The sequence below is a fragment of the Bidens hawaiensis genome, unplaced genomic scaffold (assembly GCF_021521415.1).
Source record: "Bidens hawaiensis isolate Kalapana, Puna unplaced genomic scaffold, B.hawaiensis_p1.1 tig00002438_1, whole genome shotgun sequence".
NCBI classification, from domain to species: domain Eukaryota; kingdom Viridiplantae; phylum Streptophyta; class Magnoliopsida; order Asterales; family Asteraceae; genus Bidens; species Bidens hawaiensis.
The window spans coordinates 2,267,342-2,284,927 of NW_027491134.1; positions in this window are offsets into that span (position 1 = coordinate 2,267,342).

A 17,586-nucleotide genomic window follows, 5' to 3' on the forward strand; every position below is an offset into this window, starting at 1 on the left:
TTATCCACGCTTCCAATAAATGGAAACCTAGGACACTATTTATAGGCTCTGACATTCCTTCTAGAATACCCTAATCATTACATAATGAATAATAAAATAAATACAAGTGTAGACAAGTCTTCGAGTATGATATGTCTTGGTCGAGCAGACTTGATATGCACAGCATGCTCGATGCAAGTCTTCGAGCAGACTTTACTTAGAATATTTTCAGATAGAAAATATACTCCTCCAGCATACTTCAATCTTCTTGACTAATCCTCGCTTTGCTCGAATAAGTCCCTCGAGCAAGTATGTTCTTCTAGATATCTTCAATCCTACCTTGGTGACTTATTGAGAACAATCTTTAGCATACTCGGATGTAAAGCTTGCTCGGGACTGAACCATGCTCGAAGTCTATACTTTGAACATTTGATATCATTCTTTATTGAATCCATGCTCGACCCACCAATGTGATCAGAACACTTGGTTTAAGCTGGATTGATCAAGATGTTTGCTCGATTGGCAATCCATGCTTAATAAAGAACACTCTTGCTTGATGAAGTGTATCTTGCTTGAAGCCTTCAACACTTAGAAGAATTGACTGAAGTAGGTCTTATATCCGTAAGACACCATGATTGAGGTAGTAATATCATGCTTGAATGTCCAAGCTTGCTCGTAGTCCATACTTAGCCGATTCTTTGAGGAAGTTGAGAAGATTCCAATCTTCCTTTGCAAATATCCGACTCCACAGAGCGGAAGGGGAGCCACAGCGGTTGATTGCACGTGAGAAGTGGAGGTACGCAGCACGTACAAACAGTCCAGGCTTCACTGTAGCTTAGCACAATTACATCACGTATACATATACATACATACTTACATGCGTATATACAAATTATGACTTGTGATTACGCATACTTGTTTTCTTGAAACTCGTGAAACTCACCAACTCGTATAGTTGACCAATTTTAAACGTGCTTTTCAGGTGTGGTACCAAAGTTGGGAAATCCTTGATGTTGTGCTATCTGTAAATGAATGTGGTCGATGCGGTGTAAATAGACGCAAGGTTATTAGTACGAATAGAATAGCTTAACGAACATATTTTGTTGTAAAACCAGTTTGTAAACAAAGATAGATCAATGTAATATATTGTAAATTAGTTTGTAATGTTTCTTTATAAACAATGTGGTTGATACCAGAGGTGTCTGTTACATTCCGTTTTACGCTTCCGCATTGTGCTAGTCGGGGTGTGACAGAAGTTGGTATCAGATTCATTGGTTATAAAGGATTAGGTTATCCTTTAGGGTACCTAAAATATAACTGTATGCTCGATTAACTCTGGGAAAATAAATAATTTAAATATTATATTCTGATGGATGCCGGGATGAACTTGTAGGGCAAGTGAGTTATTGTGGTCTAGAACATATTAACAGACTTACTTGTACGAGGGAATTCGGGGAGAAATCGTGGAATGTATGTGTAGGTAAAAATGGCAACATATGTGTATAAAAGGTAAAGCTGAGTATGTATATATATGTAACACGCATACGTGCTTATTTGGAACAAGGTGTACAAATACGTGTGCGTACTGTACTGTCAATAGTAATAAATCTTATTATAATGAATATTATATTCAATTATAATCATTATTAATTATTATTATAATTAAAATTAAATTTTAATAAAAATAATATTATATTTTATTGTAATTAATATTAAATTTATTCTAATTAATTAACCTCCTCTACACTAGTTAACACTAACAACAAATATTATTCTTATAACTAACCATTGTACAGAGAAATGGCAAGAAATAACGGTTATGTACCGGAAGAAGAACCGATGATATCTATCGAGGAGGAGGACCCGAAAGAGGATTCGGAAGAGGATCCGGAAGAGGACCCGTAAGAAGACCCGGAGGAGGGTGAGGACGAGGTTGAGGAGTTAGTAATTTATAGAGAGTTACCCAGAAACAAGCCTGACCTGTTCGGCTATAGATGTGATAGTTACCCACCCAGGTCACCACACAGAGGCCAGAACGAAGTTACCAGTCAGTATCATTCACCCATTAGGGTAGCTAGATAATCCACTAGACCTGTCCATCTGTCATCAAAAAACTCAGTTACATGACGAGCAAGACAGACTGCTTGTATTAGGGTATCATCTGGCTAATGTGTTGTCAACTGGTCGCGAAATGTTTGAAGGATGGGTCGCCGAGGAGAGGGGTCTGGCGCATGCCGCCCGCCGTTTGAAGGAGGCTGAGGAGGCCAAGGATGCTGCCCGGGCGGAAGCTAGGGAGAGAGATATTTCCTCCAAACAATCAAGGATAAAAAAAAAGATTGGAGGATCAGGTCTCTGTCCAGAGTAGCTCCTTATCCGCTCAGGATGAAGAAATCCGGTGGCTCCAAGCTGAGCTTAAGGCAAAGGATGAGCGCCTCTCCTTTCTTTTAGAGGATAATGAAAGTTTGCGAAAGGCAAACGAGGAGGTTGTTAATGAGAGGCACTGGCTTCTAAAGTTTGGCTTTCCCAATATAAATACCTAGGTTACGCTATTTCAACTTCTCTCCTTTTTTTCTTTTTTCCTTTTAAAATGGTGTGTTGACCTTGAATTTGTTTTCTTACAGGTCGTTAGTCTTATTAAGGACGGACTTGAGCTTGGGAACTGCCTTGCTGAGCTTCTTGTCAGCTCTACACTGGTAGGCCGGAAGGGCGGTTTTGATGAAGGTTACACGATGGCCCACGAAGGACGCCTGCCTGCTGATTTTGTGCTTCATGGGAGAGATGTCCACGGTGAATATAATGCTGATCTCGATGCCTTCGACGATCTATCTTTTGATATCATGAAGTATATTGAGGAGCACCATCGCGAAGAATGTTGCGTCGGCAACTTAAGACTTCATATCAATGAGCTCCTAAGCCAAGCGGAAAGCTCCAAGAAGGATTAGGGAATTAGGAATTTATATGTATTGTTTTCCCCTATCTTTACTTTGTAATGAAATGAAACTGTCTTTCCGTTATTTTATTGTATTTACTATTCTCTTTGGGCTGATGTTCTTTTGGGGTTGTCCATCTGCCATCTTTTTCATTCACCCGCAATCTTTCGTCGCAGATATTTCTATCATCCAAGATCGTCATCCGCGAGTACTAAGGCTTGTCTTTTTCTTGTTCCTTTTTATGATTGAACCGTCTCCAATGCCTGGCATTCCAGTTCCAAACATTTAGTTTGTCTCCTGTCGATTCGTGACTAGGAATGCACCTTGTTGTTTGGTGGCTGATGTGACAGGACTGTTCTTCACAGAACTAGGGTTTGGTAGGTCTGCTAGTTTTTGACAGCTGTGCCTCGGGATTTCAATTTTGAACTGTCCATCTTCCCGCCTGATGTGTCATAGTCTTATGGGCTGACGGTTACTTTTTACTGTTCACCCTGTTAATTGAGATCAGTATAACTAGCCCTTGGCCCTTCCCTTTCTTTCTTATCATCTTTGAAAACTTATTTCTTCTTCGTCGAACCTCAGATATTCATTATAGCTCGTGTTAATCGCTTTTTAGCGGATTACGTGGTGTCTTCAAGGCCAGTACCTCAAACCATAGATCATGTCACCATCTGTTGGGATGAGAGAAGTTTCCAGAAAGTTGTTAATGCTTACGGTATTGCTCCTGTGTGGGAACCAGAATTCCCAGTTCCAGGTTCTACAGCCAACCGGCCTCCAACCGAGAATATGGCTGTGTATGCTGAATATTTCACTTCCTAAAATCTTCGTTTCCGATTACCCGATTTCTGGGTAATCTTATTACTGGGAACATGCTTCATCTTCCCCAGATTCATGCATCAGCAATAATGCGCATGGCATTGTTCCCCATGTTGAGAAAATTTCAGTTTTTTACAAGATGCACTGTCGAGGCGGATGGTATGTTTGTTTGCCAACTGACAAGAAGGCAGTTGCACTAGACACACCCCCTTTGGATCCTTGCTGGTCTAGCAAGTTTTTCTGGATGCGGGAAGATGTGGTTCCTCTATCCATGTATTGGCGCTCGATGAGTCAACCCTTGCTTGCGTTGCCTTTCGTTGATCGTCCGGAAAGGCATGGGTGGTATGATACGTTGGCCCACACTACGACGTCAATGCGCCCCATCCCTGAGGCTGCTCTTGTGCGAGCTGGGATGAGTCGTTTGTGGCCTTACCCAGATGATGTGCCTTACTTCTGGAAGCCGAAAGGAAGTAAGTATACCATTAACTTTTTACGGCATTTTTTGGTGCCTTATGTTACTTTTGTTTGTGTAGGTGAGGGAATCCTCTTGGTTGTCTTGGCCAATGATGTTCCCGGGACGATACAACTTGTTGCTCGGGATAAGAAGGATCTCCTATCCTTGACAAGATGACGTGTGCGAATATATATATAAAATTTAATAGAAGTTTCACACAAATCGGGGTTTTAAAATAGTTTTCGCCAATAACCAAACCACACACGAAAGGCAAGTGTACCTATCGTTTGCAGCAAAGTATCGGTAAGAACTAAGTGTCAATCCATGGACACGGCTAACTTTTGATACTAAATCTTTGTAATTGATTAAACCGAACAAGCAATCTAAATGGGTTTTCAAATTACTAAACTAACATATAACAATAACAAAGCAAATAAAATGTAACTAACAATCAATCCAAACAAAGCTACTTAGACTATGCATCCACTTAAACTTAGTGACAAAATGACAATGATAATGGCAAACATCATGAATCAAGCATCAATATCAAATTCCAATCAAGGAAACCTAATACTAATAACAAAACATCATGATGGGTGTTCTTCAAATTAATAACCATAGATTAGTAAGTTTATCAAAACTACCTAATCTCATCATTAAAGAAAAGCTAGCATGAAAAAAACACCCTAACCACCTAAAATCATATAAAATAGATAAGCTCAAGAACACTAGTTAAACACATGAATCTTTTAATTAGTAAAATATAAACTAAGGATTATGGCCTTAATCTCTAGCAAACATCAACCAACTCAAAGAATCATGTTATCACCATACAATTTTCGAATATCAAGTGATAGGTTTCATGCTTGTTAAAATCATAGACAAGTTAATTTTCATTAGTCATTCCTAACTTAATGATATAGACAAAGAATACATACACAAACTAAGTTCATAAACAAATACTCAACACATGGTTTTCCAACATATTATGGTTAAGCATCTATCAAACTAACAAGACTAGGAATTGTAACAAGCATTCAACCATTAAACTCTATTCAAGAACATGTCATAAACTTGAAGAACACCATCATGCCAAAATCATGCATAGATAAATATCACATAAGCAAAAGCTTCAACATAATCTAAGTAACAAGAGTATTTAGCCCATAAGGCTTGATACTACAATCAAAATCAAAATAACCTTACAAATCATGTTCAAGAACAAAAGAATTGCAAACTAGGATGAATGATGATTGCACACTTGAAAGGATGATCACACAATGATGGAAGCCTTGAATTCTCTCTAGAACACACACAATAATTTTCCAGCAATTTTAGAGAATTCCCCTAAGGCTCCACACCAAAAATGAAGATAACTGAGGTGTATATAAGTTGTCTAGACGTCTAGCAGGTCGTGCCAAATGTTGCATGGCCGTGCCAAATTATGGAAAGTCAACGCCGTGCTTTAATCTGATCAAAAAGTCAGGTTTCTCTGTTCTAGCACGGTCAACGGCACGGGCAGGCGCGGGCAAGTACGGTCAGGCACGGACATGCACGGATTGACTTTTCTCGGCATTGGACCTTTCACTGGCTTGCACTAGCAGAATTCCCGAGAAGCACGGTCGTGCCAGGTCTTACGCGATTGTGCAGCCTTGGCAGATTGCGGGTTTTTGTCCACGGAACGCCCTCTTTTCATGTTTTCTTTGTCGGGCGGGCGCCCGGACCTGCAAATTCACAAATAACTCAAATAAGTACTAAAAACAATGAGTTTGCATGGAGTTCGACATATATATGAGAATAATTCAATGCAATAAGATGTACACTTTGTGTTATATCAAACATCCCCACACTTGAACTTTGCTTGTCCTCAAGCAAATGAAACAAACTCCAAAATAGCAATAATAACCCACAAGCAACAATCATTCAATTCTTTAATAGATCAAGTAAGCAATGCATATATGTCCAAACAAGCCTAGTAAGAATTAAGACATAGTCTAAAGAACATTACAATTTGTCATCACATTCCCACCTTGCAAACCTCACAATGTCCACACATACACTCGGCTATATTTAGTGATCATGCATGTAATAGCGCATGTTGAGAACACTCGATGTCAAGAGGATGACTAAGCAAGGCATAGGCTTGTTTAAGGGTCAAATCAAACCGACACATACATGGCATAAAACACGAGTACTTGAGTGTTGTAATTTGGCTTAGGGTTAGGGTGAGGAATTTTTGGGAAAAGTGGCTGAACGGCTAGAAAATCCGGAACTAAGCTAGCTATAAAACAAAATTTAACTAACTAAACCAAATGTTTTAAACGGGCCGAGAGCTAACGAACCAAAAATTGCTCTTTGAAATCAAGTTTCACCTAATATATGATTTTCTCTTATTTTCTTGTAAGGATTTTTTTTATATAACAACCAACTTTATAAAATCTACATACAAAAATACACTTTGGGAGATAGCATTATGCTTCTAAAGTTCCCAAGTGATAAAATACAAACACAAATAAAATGCACAATAAACTAACTAACTTAGCCGAACCGGCTTTCTAACCAAAAATGGGTGAAAAATAAAAGGCTATATGGCTAAGTGGTGATAAAAATAGGGCGAAATAGCAAAAACACGGGAAAAGGCTAAACATGGGCTACTAAGGGAATAATGTGGGTAAGGAAAATAAGTGAAAACTGGCTAGACATTGGGTTTATCATAAATTCCTCAATGGTTTATACCATGTATATGTATATGGTTTTGAAATGCAATCCCAAAAACAAGTTCTACATTAAAATAATCACCCGGCCCACTCAATTGCCCGCAAAAACATGAGCAAAAATAACTGACGAGGCTAACTCATGGAAACGGGCGGAATGGGTAACTTTTGCAAGGTAAGAATGTGAATCTTTTGTTTGTCATGCATAAAGGTATGTCTTTTTAAAGATTTTCGGCTTGAATGTCTTAAAGATTTGTGCTTTGACAAAACAATTAAAGTTGAATTAAAATTGCTTACTGGTTATTATTTGCTACAAAAATTTTCTTAGGAGTTTTGCAAAATATTTAAGTTTGGACAAACAAAGTTCATAAAATTCCCTCGCCACACTTGAATTGTGCAACGCCCTCGTTCTACAACAAAAAACTATAAAAGTGAAATGCGTAAGAGAGAGAACAAAAAACTCCCCTGAAAATCGCAAAGCTGCCAGACTAGAGATCCGGGAGGGTCAAAGTGAAGACCCGGCAACGCCACTATGCAAACAATGTAAATCCATCTACAAGGTTAATAAAGTAAGACAAAACCAACCACACAAGACAACACAATACATAACACAATCCATTACACGACATTAATTCAAATAACATCCATCATCAACCCGACTCCACAAGAAAATAAAAACGGTCTACAAATACAAAATAAAAATAAAGTCACACAAGTCCTAGAATAAAGCCAACAAGAACAAAGTGCAAATCGTCAATGTTATCAAATACCGAACCCGACGCACCCGCATCCTGGTTCGCGAAAAGCATAACACCGAATGGATCCGCCATGGTGTAATCCGCGGTGTAATCAATCAGGCACCGCTGATAGGTCTGCTCCGCCCTGAACTGCTACTGGGCGACCCAGAACTGCTCTTGATTGAGGCTGAACTGGTCAAATCTCTGGCAAAGCTGCTCGTAATCAAGCGGTGCCTGGCCCTCAGGATGCGGTGGCGACTGGTGTGGCTAGTCCTCCTGATCCTGGTGATCCGGCATGTCAACATCATCGGCTGGGGGCAGTGGGTCCCAAATGCGGCCCCGCCTATCAACCAACCGAGTCCGGTTCCCAACCGTCATCACAGTCCTCATCGCTCGAAGCTGAGTCAAACCCATGGAAATCCCCTCACCCACAAGTGTCAATCTATCAGCAGCCGGCAGATCCATAACTCCCAACTGATGGGCTAGCTTAGTGATGAGCGTCCCCGCACAGACGGAGTTGTCAGGTGTTGAGCTACCTGCCTGACTAAAGCACTCAGCCACACTAAATCCAGGTTACATTCGTGTTCGCCAATGATACAGTATAAATGAAAGAGGTCACGAGTCACGACATTACCCACGCTATCACCGCGGGCCCCAGTGTAGTAGAAGACAATGTGATGCAAGAGGCAGTGAAGGGGGTCCAGGAGTAGGGTGGCCTTCAAAGACCGGCCATCATGCTGCTCACCAGTTACTTGCCTCCAAAACGCATGTCTCTCTTCGGTACTCGGGAAATCCCGCAGACCATCAAAAAGATCTGTTTCTATCTCCTCGTCAGTGTACAATCCCAAGGTGCTAGCAAGGGTGGCAAGGGACCAGAGGTACCACTTACCCCCTAACCTAAACCGAACCCCTGCATTATTGTCATGAGGGTCTCGGATCAAGGGGTACATGAAAAAGGAGGCCAGAAACTCCAAAGTGAGCTCAAGGTAGACCGGTCACCAAATGGCGAATGAGAAACTCGGCTACAGCAAATATCAAGGGTGAAAGTGAGGTGATTTTGAAGTGGACTTCGGGAAAGGAGCTCACTCTTAGCAATGTGCTTTATGTTCCCGATATGGGCAAGAGTCTTGTGTCTGGATGGTTACTAAGTAAGTTTGGTTTTCGTTTAGTTTTTGAAAGAGATAAGTATACGTTAACTAAGAATGGTGTGTTTGTTGGAAAGGGCTATGCCATTAATGGTATGTTTAAGTTAAATGACCAATAATAATATGAATGAAAAGGCTACTACTTCTGCTTACCTGATTGAGTCTTTTAATGTGTGGCATGGTCGTTTAGGTCATGTTAACTATAATTCAATACATCGTTTGACTAAACTAAATTACATACATTCTATTACTTTCAACTCAAAAACTAAAGGTAAAACACATGTTGAAGCCAAAGAAACAAGATCATCATTTAAATCGGTTAACGAATAACCGAGCCCCTTGACATGATATACACCGATGTATGTGATCTAAAATCAGTTCCAACAAGAGGAAATAAGTATTTCATCACTTTTATTGATGATTGTGTGATGTGTTGTAAAACACTCATATTTTCCGCACGTTTTATCTACGTATTATATTATATTTTATATGTTTTAACTCGTTTTAGATAGGTTTTACATACAATTATTAATCTTGTAGGTTTTGGGTAAAAGAAAGGAAGAAACCGGGACTTTTCGAGCATTTTACGCATACGTTTTCAAGTAAACAACTCAAGGCCCGACCCGTATGCATCATGGAGGCCCAAGACCATATTATATTATATTATATAAAAAAATAAAAACCCTAGGGCTGTAAAACAAGTTCCGATCGCAGCAGAGCAGGAAGGAAGAAAAGAGAAAAAAGTTTTTTTCGACTAGGGTTTTGATCGTGTAGCGGCTAGGGAAGGAAGAAGACACAAGAACCAAGCCTCGGGAAGGTTTTTCATCAGTTGTAGCAGCGAAGAACATCCCGGAATTCATTCATATCCTTACATCTTTTTCATTGTTCATATACTTTGATTTACTTGTTCAATTGATTAGTAGTTTTGCAATTACTTGGGATATTGACTTGTTATTGATTAGTATTGGTTATTGAATGTTTGAATTGATGTTTAAGATGAGTTTAATGAGGCTTTTATTTAATGTTCATGGCTGTCCAAAGATGATTATTGGCTAAACTTGTTAGTTCTACCTAGGAATGATGATTCTTGTTAGTGTTTGATGAGCTTTTTGGATTGTTTGATTGATAGACTTGAATTGTTATTGTAACATTTGATTTAAACATGAAATAGGTTGTGTTTAAGGGCTGGAAATTCTAGTGATTCATTGCATAAACCCCGTGTGTTGATTGATTAGTTTTGTGTTGATTGATCGGTGCATTGTTTGATTCTAGACTTTGTGTTTAGGGTTTGTTTGCGGTAGGAACAACCGTAGGGTTTTGTTGCGGGATTAATTGGATTAAGTACAGCGGTTAAACACTTTCCTTGAGACCGAGAGGTGATAGGAAGTTAGGGTTGTCTCATTGCCTTTGCATGCTAGAATAAGGATTGCGCGAGAGCGAGTTCGTTTCTTGTCAGGTTTAGGAATTTTGAGCGACTAGTTGATCTATTTTGGTTTAAGTTGAATTGTTCCTCTATCCTTAGTTGTGTAGTATTCATTGCCATTAGGGTCGAGTGTTGGTGAGACCGAGAGGTGATCCTTCATTAGAACACGTTAGCAATTATTTCCGGGTTTGGTCGTTTTAGGCGATTTTGAGTAATTTAGGCTTGTTGAGTGAGACCGAGAGGTAATCCAGTGAGCCCGAGCGATCCTTAGTCGTGTCATCTTTAGGGACCGGTGTCTTGAAGTCATCCAATCCATTATCTTGTTAGGCCTACAATTTGATTCAGACCTAGGTAGACGTTTTTCTCCATCCTAAGTTAACACAGTTAGTTTTCCGTTAAGTTTTCTATTTTAGGTAACTTTTGTCAGTCAGTCTAGTTAGTTCAGTTAAGTATTTAAAAATCAAAAATCAATTAATTATTATTCTAAGGTAGGTCTTGTCTAGGGTTAGTGATCTTTAGCGTTCTTACGTGTCCACGTGTTCGATACTCGGACTTCCTAGGTCTATACTACTTGCGATCGGTACACTTGCCGGTTGTGTGTGGTTTTAGGATTTTCGTTTTAATATTAAAGCTTAGTTGTGAGGGTCATATTTATAGGGTTATTAGACACACATCAAGTTTTTGGCGCCGTTGCCGGGGACACGGTTTTAGGCGTTTTGAGAGCAATCCGAGTTAGGACTTATCTTTTGTGCTACTTGTAATTATTATTTTTGTTTTATTTTGCTTATTTGTTAGAATAGTTTAGATAATCTTATTTCTAATTATTGTATTTATGCGACAGACTCGATCTCGTGGACCACCCGACACTGAAGCATTTTCCGAGCCAGAGAGAGAGTTTCGTGAGAGACGTCGTCCCATTTCACCTTCATCCACTTTTTCATCCGTTGACCCCGACGATAGGGATAGGATCATGGGCGACATTCCACCACCGAGGAGGACAGTTGCGGACCGGGCCCGACCGGCCAATGCTGGCGCGAGATCCAGCATCGCACCACCTGCCATTGGAGTTGCGACGAACTGGCAGATCCCGTCGAACATTCTAAATACCATTGCTCATTCTGCTCAGTTTTACGGGTTGCTTCATGAGAACCCGCACTCTCATCTCACTCGCATCGTGCGTACTTGCGACACTTTCCATCTTGCGGGCGTTTCCGAAGACGTCGTTAAGCTCCGTGTCTTTCCGTTTTCACTCGCTGATCAAGCGAGTCTGTGGCTCGAGTCCCTCCCACAAGGCTCTATAGCTACTTGGGCTGCCATGCAGACCCAATTTCTTGAGAAATACGATCCTCCGGCTAAGGTCGCTCGTTTGCGTAACCAGATACATTCTTTCCAGATGGAGGACACAGAGAGTTTTTACGAGACCTGGGAGCGGTTCAAGAATCTATTAGCGTTGTGCCCCAACCACGGATTGCAAGATTGGGCGGTCGTCGAAAAATTCTACAATGGAGTGACGTACGCGACGCAGAGTATGCTCGACACGGCGGCGGGAGGAAATCTGTTGACAACAAAAGACCCCAATGAGTGTATCGCTTTATTCAATGGGTTAGCTATGAGTGGGTACCAGAGACCACCCGCCAGAGGAGGTAAGACCGTCGATTCCATCTCACGAGGCATGCATTCGGTGGACACAACCACCGCACTAACGGCACAGGTCGAGGCGTTGGCGAAGATGGTGAAGGATATGCAGACGAAGAGCAAGTTGTGTGAGATCTGTAGAGGGGGGCATGATACCGTTCAGTGCCCAGTTAGTTCCCAAGAGGAGGCCGTAGACTTCGTAGGAAATCCAAACCGAAATCCAAATTCTTTCAATTCGTATAATTCGGGATGGAGGGGAAATCAGAACTCCAACTGGAGAAGCGGCAACCAGTCCGGTTTTCAGCAACGTCAGAGCCTAATTCAGGATGCCGATGAGGGAGCGAGCAGTGGGGAGAAGAAGCCCACTTTGGAGGAGATGATAGGGCAACAAACACAGATGCTGTCACAGCTTATGTCACGAGAGGATTCCTTACACAAGGAGACGCAGGAGAAGCTTCGAGAGCACGAGCAGTTCATGAGGAATCAGGGAGCGTCGATTCAAAGTCTCAAGCGGCAGTTGGGAGAGATAGCGAGTAGGTTGAACGAGAGGCCGCAGGGTTCACTACCAAGTAACACCGAGTAGAACCCAAAGGGATTCGCTAAAGCTGTGACAACAAGGAGCGGTGCAGGGGTACGAGAGGAGCCTGGGATTCAGCAAAGAGGAGTAGTCGAGGAGCCTGCAGTAGTTGTAGAGGAGCAGGTGGATGAGGAGATTCAGATGAAATCTCCACCGGCCCAGGTGCATCGGAGAAGCAGCCCAGGGAGTTCATCACAGGCCGAGAGACAGCAGCTACCGAGTGAGCCGCCGAGAGTCTACAAGCCCAGAGTACCATACCCTGGAAGACTCCGCCGAGACAGAGATGAGGAGCAGAGTTCCAAATTTCTTGATCTTTTGAAGCAGCTTCACCTTAACATTCCTTTCCTTGAGGCACTGACTCAGATGCCTAAACACGCGAAATTCCTCAAGGATATTCTTTCGAATAAGGAAAAGCTTGCTGAGGTCGCTTCCATCCCATTGAGTGCTAGCTGTTCGGCTGTCTTACAGTAAAAATTACCAGAAAAGATGGCCGATCCAGGGAGTTTCACTATTCCCTGCATCTTGAGTGATGATACGGTTATTCATGCGCTGGCCGATCTCGGTTCCAGCATTAATCTCATGTCGTATTCTGTGTATCGCAAGCTGGGACTAGGCGAACCGAGGCCTACCAGGATGAGTATCCAGCTTGCTGATCGTTCTGTGAAATACCCTCGAGGGGTGGTCGAGAACATGTTGGTTCATGTCGACAAGTTCATCTTCCCGGTGGACTTTGTCATTCTGGACATTAACGATGATGATAGCGTACCGCTTATTTTAGGCCGACCATTCCTTGCCACTGCACAGGCGTTGATCGACGTCTGCGAGGGTAAGTTGATTTTGAGAGTTGGGGATGAGAACGTCACCTTTGACGTTCGACAGTCACTGAAACACCCCAAGTCTGCTGATGACTCCCTATACTTTATTGATACCATCATGGAGCACGTTGGTGAGTTTTTCAGCGAGATCTGTGGAGGATCTTCCTCCAACACTCAGATTCTCGATAGGGACATTCCGGAGATTGAGATGGTTGCCATGACCGACCAGTCAACGGAAGATGACGCCGAGTCACATCACCCTGAGTCTGAAGTGTTTGCTGAGATCGTACGTGACGATCCGATGGACCGACCTTCTGTCGAGATCCCCCTCCTTCCTTAGAGCTTAAGGAGTTACCTGCCCATCTGGAATACGCATTTTTGGATGAAGAGAGGAAGTTACCGGTTATTGTCGCATCTGCTTTGACGGAGGTCGAGAGAGAGAGATTGTTGAGGGTGCTTCGAGAGCACAAGGAGGCCATTGCATGGAAGATTATCGATATCAAGGGTATCAACCCTTCGTTTTGCATGCATAAAATCCTCATGGAGGATAATTATAGGACTGTCGTTCAGCCGCAGCGGCGGCTTAATCCGAAGATGCATGAGGTCGTGAAGAAGGAGATCATCAAACTCCTTGATGCGGGGATCATCTTCCCCATTTCCGATAGTTCGTGGGTTAGTCCAGTCCAAGTGGTTCCCAAAAAGGGTGGCATGACTGTCGTCACCAATGAGAGGAACGAGCTCATTCCCACTAGGACTGTGACCGGTTGGAGAGTCTACATCAATTACCGCAGACTGAATGATGCCACGAGGAAAGACCACTTTCCTCTACCTTTCATTGATCAGATGTTGGAGCGTTTGGCAGGTCAGCAGTACTACTGCTTCTTAGATGGTTTCTTCGGGTACTTTCAGATTCCTATTGCTCCCGGTGACCAGGAGAAAACCACGTTTACCTGCCCATACGGTACGTTTGCCTATCGACGTATGTCGTTCGGACTGTGTAACGCTCCAGCCACATTTCAGAGGTGCATGGTGGCTATATTTCATGACATGATAGAGGACTCCATGGAGGTGTTCATGGATGATTTTTCTGTGTTTGGGAGTTCTTTCGATCAGTGTCTCTCTAACCTTGAGAGGATGTTGGCCCGATGCGTTGACACCAACCTAGTTCTTAACTGGGAGAAATATCACTTCATGGTATGCTAGGGCATCGTTTTGGGGCATCGTATTTCGAGTGCGGGGATAGAGGTCGACCGAGCGAAGGTCGATACCATCTCTAATCTTCCCCCGCCCACTTCCGTGAGATCCATCCGGAGTTTTCTGGGTCATGCTGGGTTCTATCGCCGGTTCATTAAAGATTTTTCTAAGATTACGAGACCCATGACCAAACTCTTGGAGAAGGATGCCCCATTTGTGTTTTTTGAGCAGTGTATCGAGGCGTTTGATCTTTTAAAAGACAAACTCGTTAACGCCCCGATCATAATTGCTCCCGACTGGTCGCTTCCCTTTGAGTTGATGTGTGATGCCAGCGATTTCGCAGTCAGAGCGGTTCTTGGACAGCGGAAGGATAAATACTTCCATCCGATTTACTATGCGAGCCGGACCCTGAATGGTGCACAGGAGAGTTACATCACCACCGAGAAAGAGCTTTTAGCTGTGGTGTTTGCATTCGACAAATTCAGGTCCTATCTTGTTCTGTCCAAGACGATTGTGTACACGGATCATTCTGCCATTCGTTATCTCTTTAGCAAACAGGATGCTAAACCACGCCTTATCCGATGGATCATGTTGCTTCAAGAGTTTGATATTGAAATCCGTGATAAGAAGGGGACCGAGAATGTGGCGGCCGATCATCTTTCGCGTGTTGAGGGAGCTGAGTTAGGAGAGCCGGGGGTCAGGATAGACCACTTTCCGACAGAGAGTCTTATGTTTGTTTCGGCTCCGGATGAGGGTTTCCCATGGTTCGCCGACTTTGCGAACTATCTTGTTGACGGGTACTACCCGAAGATGTCTTACCAGCAAAAGAAGAAATTCTTTGCTGATGTCAAGTTTTACCTGTGGGACGACCCGTATCTTTTTCGTATAGGTGCTGACCAGTTGATCAGGAGGTGTGTTGACGTTAAGGAGGGATGGCAGATTCTGAGCCATTGCCATGTTGGACCGACAAGAGGTCACCACGGTGCGAGTTTGACGGCAAAGAAGGTGTTTGATTGTGGATTCTATTGGCCTTCGATTTTTAAGGATGCGCACGCGTTTGTGAGGAGTTGTGATCGTTGCCAGCGGGTCGGCAACATTTCTTCGCGAAATGAAATGCCCCAGAATGCTATTCAGGTTTGTGAGGTTTTTGATGTGTAGGGAATTGATTTCATGGGACCGTTTCCATCTTCGCGTGGGAACAAGTATATACTCGTGGCGGTTGATTATGTCTCGAAGTGGGTTGAGGCCAAGGCCTTACCCACTAATGATGCCCGAGTTGTACTACCTTTTCTCAAGAGCCTTTTTGCTCGTTTTGGTGTCCCGAAGGCGTTGATCAGTGATAGAGGAACTCACTTCTGCAATGCGCAGATGGAGAAGGCGTTGCGTCGCTATGGGGTCACCCATCGGCTTGCAACCGCCTACCACCCACAGACTAGTGGGCAGGTAGAGGTGAGTAACCGGGGGATCAAACGTATTCTTGAGAAAACGGTTGGTTCGAATCGTCGGGATTGGTCCGACAAGTTGGATGACGCGTTGTGGGCCTTCCGTATAGCCTACAAGACTCCGACCGGTTCCACACCGTTTCGGATGATTTATGGGAAGGCCTGCCACCTGCCTGTCGAGTTGGAGCACCGTGCTTCTTGGGCCCTACAGAGGGTCAACTTTGATATGTCTGCCGCAGAGAGCACTCGTTTCCACCAGTCGCACGAGTTAGAGGAGCTGAGAGATCACGCTTACGCGCAGTCATTTAGGTATAAGGAGCGGACGAAGGAACTGCACGATAGGAAGTTGAAGGGTAGCAAGCAGTTCAAGTGTGGGGATTTGGTTTTATTGTATAACTCCCGGTTGAGGTTATTCCTGGGAAAGTTGAGATCCCGATGGTCGGGACCGTTCACGGTCACTGAGGTCTTCCCGTACGGCACTGTTGAAATAGAGGATAAAGGTGGGAAGTTTAAGGTGAACGATCATAGATTGAAGCACTACATAGGAGAGCCGGTGACTGATCAGACGGTCGAGGTATTCTACCTTGACGCGCTCTCCGTGACCTAGACGCGATGGATGCACACTCGGGAGACTGCCCAAGTTGTAGAGTTTGTATTTATGTATTTGTGTGATGCTATCTGTTTTCTTTGTTTTTTTCTATTTCAGGTTGTTCCAAGATGAAACCGCTCGTACTCAATCTCCATTCGAGTCGGTCGATTTAAGGAGTATCCTATTTATATATATATAAAAAAAAACACAAAAACTATGTTTATTTCTTTATGTTTTTGTTTTCCGTATTGTACGCCGCTACATGCGAGCAATTTTGAGTTTTGCAGGTTATATTATGCGCATGGTAGCTATGGTGGCGTTTTGGAACAGGTTCTCCTGAGGTTGCGGCCGCGAATGAAATGCTATACGGTCGTTTGGACACTACTTAGCTGTTGAAGATTCTGCACACAAACCAGGGGAGTAACCCGTTCTTTGTTTTAGTCTTGTATGCTTTATCTTAATTTCTGTTTTATTTTTATTTTATTTTATTTCTTTTCCTTATACTCATCGAGGACGATTTCGTTCTAAGTGTGGGGATGGGGGTTTATTTTACTTAGTTGTAGGAAAATTTTTGGAAAAAAAAAATTTTAATAAAAAATAGTCCTTTGAAATTTGTTTTCTCTACGTTAAACAGGAGATGATATTATTACCGAGTAGTGTTTGTTGCATAACTTCTTAGTGTTTTCATAATATATATATAAATATATATATATATATATAATAATAGCGCCCATTAAACCCGCACGTAATGTATGGTAACCGAACGGTTTAGACTCAGTAATCGTGTGTCGGTAGGCTCAGCCTTTAAAAATGAAAGGGCGGTTTGGTTGTTGACCTAATTGAACTCCTTAAATGGCCTGACCTATAGTGGGAAACATCTTAGGGGTTTTGTTTGTTTAACTAAGCTCGTGACAGGAGTGGAATGAAAAGCCGGGTCATACTCAAGCCTCGAGTCGCATGATCGTCTGTATATTATAATCTTTTGTATATGTCTCTATTCCTATGAAGCTCCGTACTTTGTTGCGCGGTGGCGCAGACCTGAACGTTGATGCTAGCAGAAGACAGTTGTGCTCGGCCCTCTGTTGCGCGGTGGCGCAGATCTGAGCCTTGATGCATTTCTGTAGTTTCGTCCAACA